This window comes from Euphorbia lathyris, chromosome 2, assembly GCF_963576675.1.
Source record: "Euphorbia lathyris chromosome 2, ddEupLath1.1, whole genome shotgun sequence".
NCBI lineage: Eukaryota > Viridiplantae > Streptophyta > Magnoliopsida > Malpighiales > Euphorbiaceae > Euphorbia > Euphorbia lathyris.
Window position 1 is genome coordinate 60713247 of NC_088911.1, and position 6515 is coordinate 60719761.

General features: G+C 33.6%; 1 pseudogene; it reads right to left on the minus strand.

The window, feature by feature from the left end:
• Positions 1-2153: 2153 nt before the first annotated feature.
• On the minus strand, positions 2154-5877 carry LOC136217040 (NAC domain-containing protein 83-like; annotated as a pseudogene).
• Between the last annotated feature and the right edge of the window lie 638 nt (positions 5878-6515).

Consider the following 6515-nt stretch of genomic DNA (forward strand, 5'->3'; position numbering starts at 1 on the left):
ATTTTGAGAATTGGTGAGGATGAAATTGAGTTTAATATGAATAGAGCTATGAAATATCCTATGGAAGAGTTTGTTTGTATGAAACTTGATTTGGTTGATGAATGTGTTAGTGACATAGTTAAGGAGGAAAATATTATAGAACCTATAATTGAAGAAGAAATGGAAGATAAGGCTCCAGAGCCTTTGATTCGTGATGATGGGCCAATACCACCCTCAGTTTTAAAACCACCTAAATTAGAGTTAAAAGAATTGCCCAGCCATTTGAGATACGCTTTTCTAGGTGAAGGCGATACTCTACATATTATTATCTCTTACAAATTAACTAATGAGCAAGAGACGAGTTTAAAAGAAATTGTTAGAAATAAGGTAGGAAGTATAGGTTGGCAAATTTCAGACCTTAAGGGAATTAATCCTAAAATTGTGATGCATAGGATACATTTAGAAGAAGGAAAACCTCCTAAAGCGGATAGGCAAAGACGCCTAAATCCGAACATGAAAGAAGTAGTAAAAAATGAGATTACAAAACTTTTGGATAACGGGATTATCTATCCAATTTCGGATAGTGAATGGGTTAGTCCGATCCGTTGTGTACCTAAGAAAGGAGGTATGGCTGTAGTTAGAAATGATGAAGGAGAGTTAATACCTACACGAACCACCACAGGTTGGAGGGTTTGTATAGATTATTGGAACCTAAATACGGCAACTAGGAAAGATCATTTTCCTATTCCTTTCATTGATCAAATGATCGAAAGGATAGCCAGACATGCATTTTATTTTTTCCTAGCTGGGTATTCCAGATTTTTCCAAATCTATATTTACCCGGATGATCAAGATAAAACCACCTTCATATGTCCCTATGGAACTTTTGCTTATAGAAGAATGTCCTTCGGTCTATGTAATGCACCTGTTACTTTTCAACGTTGTATGACTGCTATTTTTAACGATTTTATTGAAGATATCATGGAAGTATTCATGGATGACTTTTCTGTATACGGTGATTCTTTTGATGCATGTTTACAAAACTTAGATAAAATGTTGTCTAGATGTGAAGAGACCAACCTAGTACTTAATTGGGAAAAATGTCATTTCATGGTAGATGAAGGAATAGTTTTAGGACATAAAATTTCTGAAAAAGGATTTGAAGTGGATAGAGCAATGACTTCAGTGATTGAAAATTTACCCCCCACCAACCACGATTAAGGGAGTAAGGCCATTTTTAGGACATGCATGTTTTTATAAAAGGTTTATAAAGAATTTTTCTGTAATTGCCAAGCCACTTACTAATTTACTTATGAAAGATGCTCCTTTTGAATTTAACAAGGATTGTTTGCAAGCCTTAGAATCTCTTGTTGTTATGCCTTTTTTTGTTATATACCACTTCGCAGATTTCGCAATATGCGAAGTCTGCGAAGATAAAAATCTTAAAAACACGTCTTTTATCTTCGCAGGCTTTACATATTGCGAAATCTGCGAAGTCAGATAGGAGGGAGAAAGACGATATGCTTAAAAATTTCTAAGTGTTATATATATTAATGGTATTTTGGAAAAGTCATACAAAAAAAGTCTAGATATATACTAGGTTGAGTAAATGAGTTAAATATATAAATGAGTCTCCCATTTGACCCAATTTTATAATTTTTCCTTAAATTAATTCCCTAACATAAATAAATATCTAATTAGGATTAAAATTATTATGGGTAAATTCCAAAAAAAAAACCCATTTGGTTTGATGTTCTTCCAAAAAAACCTGTGTGGTTTGTTAATACAAAAAAAAGGACTGTGGTTTGCGCCGTTACCCGAAAAACGGAAAATGACTTAACACCGTTAAAGTGCTGACGTGGCACAGGGGTAAAACGGGAAAATCGATTTTTTTTTATATTTTTTTCCCTCTTCTCTCTCCTCCTTCTTCTTCTTCCTCCTCCTCCTCCTCCTCCTCCTTCTTCCTTCTTCTTCTTCTTCTCCTCCTCCTCCTCCTCCTCCTCCTCCTTCTTCTTCTTCTTCTTCTCTCCTCTTCCTTCTTCTTCTTTCTTCTCCCCTCCTCCATTCTTCTTCTTCTTCTTCTTCCTCCCTCTTCTTCTTCCTTCTTTTTTTTTCTTTTTTTTTTAAGTTTCGGAAATTTCCAGATTTCCGATGAAAATCTGAAAATTTCCAGATTACCATCGAAAATCTGGAAAATTCCCAGATTTCCGTCGAAATCTGGAAAATTTCCAGATTTCCGAGAAATCATAAAATATAGGCTCCTCCCTATTATTTCTTCCTGTATTTTTGTTCTTCATAAATATCCGACACAGAACCCATTTCTCCATCTGCTTCCGACAAATCTACACAACCAAACCAAACAAATGTCTTAGTCTTACTTTCATTAATTAGTAATTAAGAAAAGAGAACAAATGTGTCATTAAAATGAGATTAACATTGAACTTGCCTAAAAATCTGAGTTAGGAAAAGCAACAATTCTGTATTCATGCATAATCCAATTGCTTCTAGAGGAATGAGGATGTTTTCCTGTGTAGAAAACAAGTGTCTTTTTCATCCCAACTACTGTTGAACTTGCAATTTGTCTATCTATTCCAGTAGCTTTCCAATACCCAGAAGCTGTAGCTCTGTTAATCCGTTTCCCATTGGGGTACTTTGCTTCATTGCTGCTAAAAAAGTAGCTATCTTTCTCCATTGCGCCTGGTAAATCCCAGGGATCATAGTTGCAGAGATTGATTTCAGGGATAATTGAAGCAGACAATGGAAGAAGAAGGAGGAAGAAGAAAAAGGAAGAAGAAGGAGTGAAGAGATGAAGAAGAAGAAGAAGGAGAGAAGAAAAAAGAAGAAGTAGGAGGAAGAAGAAGGAGAGAAGAAAAAGGAAGAAGAAGGAGAGAAGAGATGAAGAAGAAGAAGGAAGAAGAAGGAGGAGAGAGAAGAGGGAAAAAAATAAAAAAATAAAAAAAAAATCGATTTTCCCGTTTTACCCCTGTGCCATGTCAGCACTTTAACGGTGTTAAGCCATTTTCTGTTTTTTGGGTAACGGCGCAAACCACAGTCCTTTTTTTGTATTAACAAACCACAAGGGTTTTTTTGGAAGAACATCAAACCACAGGGTTTTTTTTTAGAATTTACCCAATTATTATTTATTTATATTAGATATAAATAATAATAATAATAATAATAATAATAATTGTATTTATTTATTTAATTAGTAAACATATCCATAATAGGATTCTAATTAAGAGTTTTAATATAATGTGATTACGGTTAAAATTTGAGAAACTATAAATACCCCCCAGGGACATGAAATTCGGCTAACACAAACAATATGGAAGAAAATTCTTCCGACCTCCACTTGTCTAATTACCCTTTTGTTTACTCTCTCTTTGATCTCGTGTTGATTGCTTTAGAGGCAATCAATTTAGACTGTTATTCATTGGTTGATTACTAACTGTTTTTCTTTTCCATTGTTCCATTGTTCGTGAAAGATGGTTGAGAAATTCGTGGGCACTTCGTTTGCAGTGGTAGATATGTCTTCAGAAAAGGTACACTTATTTAATCCCTTTTAATATGAAATAACGATTAATGGAGCTTGAGAAAAGGGAAATAGATAAAAGTTTATATTTCCGCTGCACCTAGGCTTGTCTATTTTCCTTCAGGTTTTATGTCCTATATATATACAATTGTTTTAGGATATAAAATATTTGTAAATGAATTGTTCTTTTATCAATCATTCGTTTTATGAGAGATAATAAGTTTAACTATAAAAAAGCATTGATCTTTTCTCACAACTGAACAAGTTAGATAAAATAAAATCTCAAGTTTATATAGGATTAAGTGAGACTATACCTTATGATTCTAAACTAATAAGTTGATAAACTTAAATTACCCCAAGCCAAGTATTATGTTTAGGGATTAACATAATATTGTTGAGACTTGCATATGATAATGTCTTCTGTTGTGAACAGAAAGCTGATCTCACAAAGCTTTAGGTATTCAGATATCTAGGTAATTACATGGATCTGGTGAAGGAGTTCATTAGGATTGGGGACCGACTTGAGATAATAGGATGGATAGGTTTATCTAATGTCACATGTTTTGTCTCAAATTTATTAGTAGGTATAAGTAATTCTCAGACTCAAACAAACATTAATTATCGATTCTGGACTATGGAGTGTGATACTTTGACTCTGTTTCTAACACGATCCATACAAACAGGATGTTTGGGGTGTGTCCGGGAAGGCGTTGGGTACCACATAAAGTAATTACGGGATAGTTAATGTTAGATTGATCATAACTCCTGATAAATGAGAGATATATATATGGCCTCTTGTGGAGAAATAACTTGAAATCCTTGCAATATGATAGGGTTAAGGGTTGAAATAGAGATTTCACTTAACCTATCTATTCAGAGTTAGTTCTATATATACAAGTAAAACAAACGTCTCATTATAAGTAACTTTGACATATTCCATAGTTATAGATTCGTTTGAGGATATAACTGTTTAAGGATATATACTGGATCTAATATGAAAAGGTAAACGTCAGTATCAACTTGACTTCTTATCACTCTGGGAGAATGTTTACGGTTCTTCTTTTCATAGTCTGCACACTCATTCTGTTATACGTTTAGTTGAAATTAATTTATTGAAATTAATTCCAGTAAACGTATATGGCTAGTGGTGGTAAGAACCTAATGGGTCACACACATGAGTAAGATTGGAGGACGGAATGGTAATTTTAGAGTGACTAGTAGAGGGGGCCGAAATTTATATAGTAGGAATGGTTATTTGATTAATTGATTTATTGGATAATTGTAATTTGATTATAGTTAAAGATAAATTAATTATAGGATTATAATTCCATTAGGAAATATGAATTCTAATTTGATTAGAATTATGAATTATGTTTATATATATATATATATATATATGTGTGTGTGTGTGTGTGTGTGTGTGTGTGTGTGTGTGTGTGTGTGTGTAGGATATAATTAATGGGCTAATTAAAAATCTGACCCATTTTGAAAGTTCGTTTACATATTAAGCCTAGTTGTCCAACATCTTACAAATCTAGACACTTTCACTACACTTGGACATATTAAGCCTAGTTGTCCAACATCTTACAAATTATGCTCATTGTTCTCTGTTTCCACACAATTCTTCGCATATCTGAACGAATTTGAAGTATGGAATTGAGCTTTATAGGATTTTTTGAAGAGTTTCTTTCAACTTCTCAATTTGAGTTAACCTCAAGACTTTTCTCACATCTTCAACAGAAATTCCGAAATGATTAGGACGCAGTTCATTCTTAATCGAATTCTCTAAGGGATTCACATAGTGCAAGTGGATTCTATCTCCGGCAACGTTGATTATATTGAAAGTCTCTCTTAGTTTCTCTTCAATTGGTACGGAGAGAAACTTCGCCACTGTCGTGTTGTTGAGTTGTCGCATTATCGCATTCTTGAGTTGTCGCATTGTCGCGTTGCATATATAACGTGACATAATATATAAACTATTCTTTGTCGTGTTTTCATATAACGCGATAGATAATAGTTTATATAGTATGTCGCGTTATACATGCAACACGACAACGCGATAACTCGACAACGCGAATTATATATGTAGCATGATCAGAAGGCAGTAGAAAAGAATAAAAAGAAACGAGAAGAGAAGCGGCAACTTGAGATTGCTCCAGTATCTAATTAAGGAGCAATCGTGGATTAAAAGTATGTAGCACCTGTAGAGCAAAATGACCCTCATTCTCTAATGTCTTGACCTGAGTAATGATGTTATCATCAGCAAAAAGAATAGAAATGGGAACTCTTTTCCCCCATTTATCCCATAGAGCAGTCATTCCACACTTGAGAGCAATAATTCTAGTGCGCTTAGAATTATAGGTCATGACATCGGGCTTTGGTTAAATGACTCGAAGAGATTGATCATGGATCTGGGAGCCATCGATCAAAGATTCGGTGCTATGGTTTTAGTAGCGATTGAAAATAGCTGGTCGAAGCGAGATATGAGGCATTTCGATAAGACTGACATGACTCTGCTGAAACGAAATCTACAAACCCAAGAATGAAGAAATTTGAAACAGCAAAGAAGTTGAAGTTGCAGAGTTTAGGGTTTTAGCTCGGATGGAAAGGAAAGCAATATTTCATAAAGAATGAAGCAGATGAGGGCATTTTTGTCCAAGTGTAGTAAAAGTGTGTAGATTTGTAAGATGTTGGACAACTAGGCTTAATATGTAATGGGCTTTTAAAATGACCCAGATTTGTAATTAACCCTATAATTAATGACAATCTTCCTAATATTAATTAGTAAGTATAATGTGGTTATATCTCTGATTAAATTATTATCCTAACATAAATAAGTATTCTAATAGGATTAGAATTAAAATTATTAATTACATTTATATTATATATAGATAACATTAATAATTATCCTTATTTATTTAATTGGTAAACCTAATGAAATTAGGATTCTAATTAATTGTTTTAACCTAATCAAACTGGGGTTAGGAATCGAAACAATATAAAT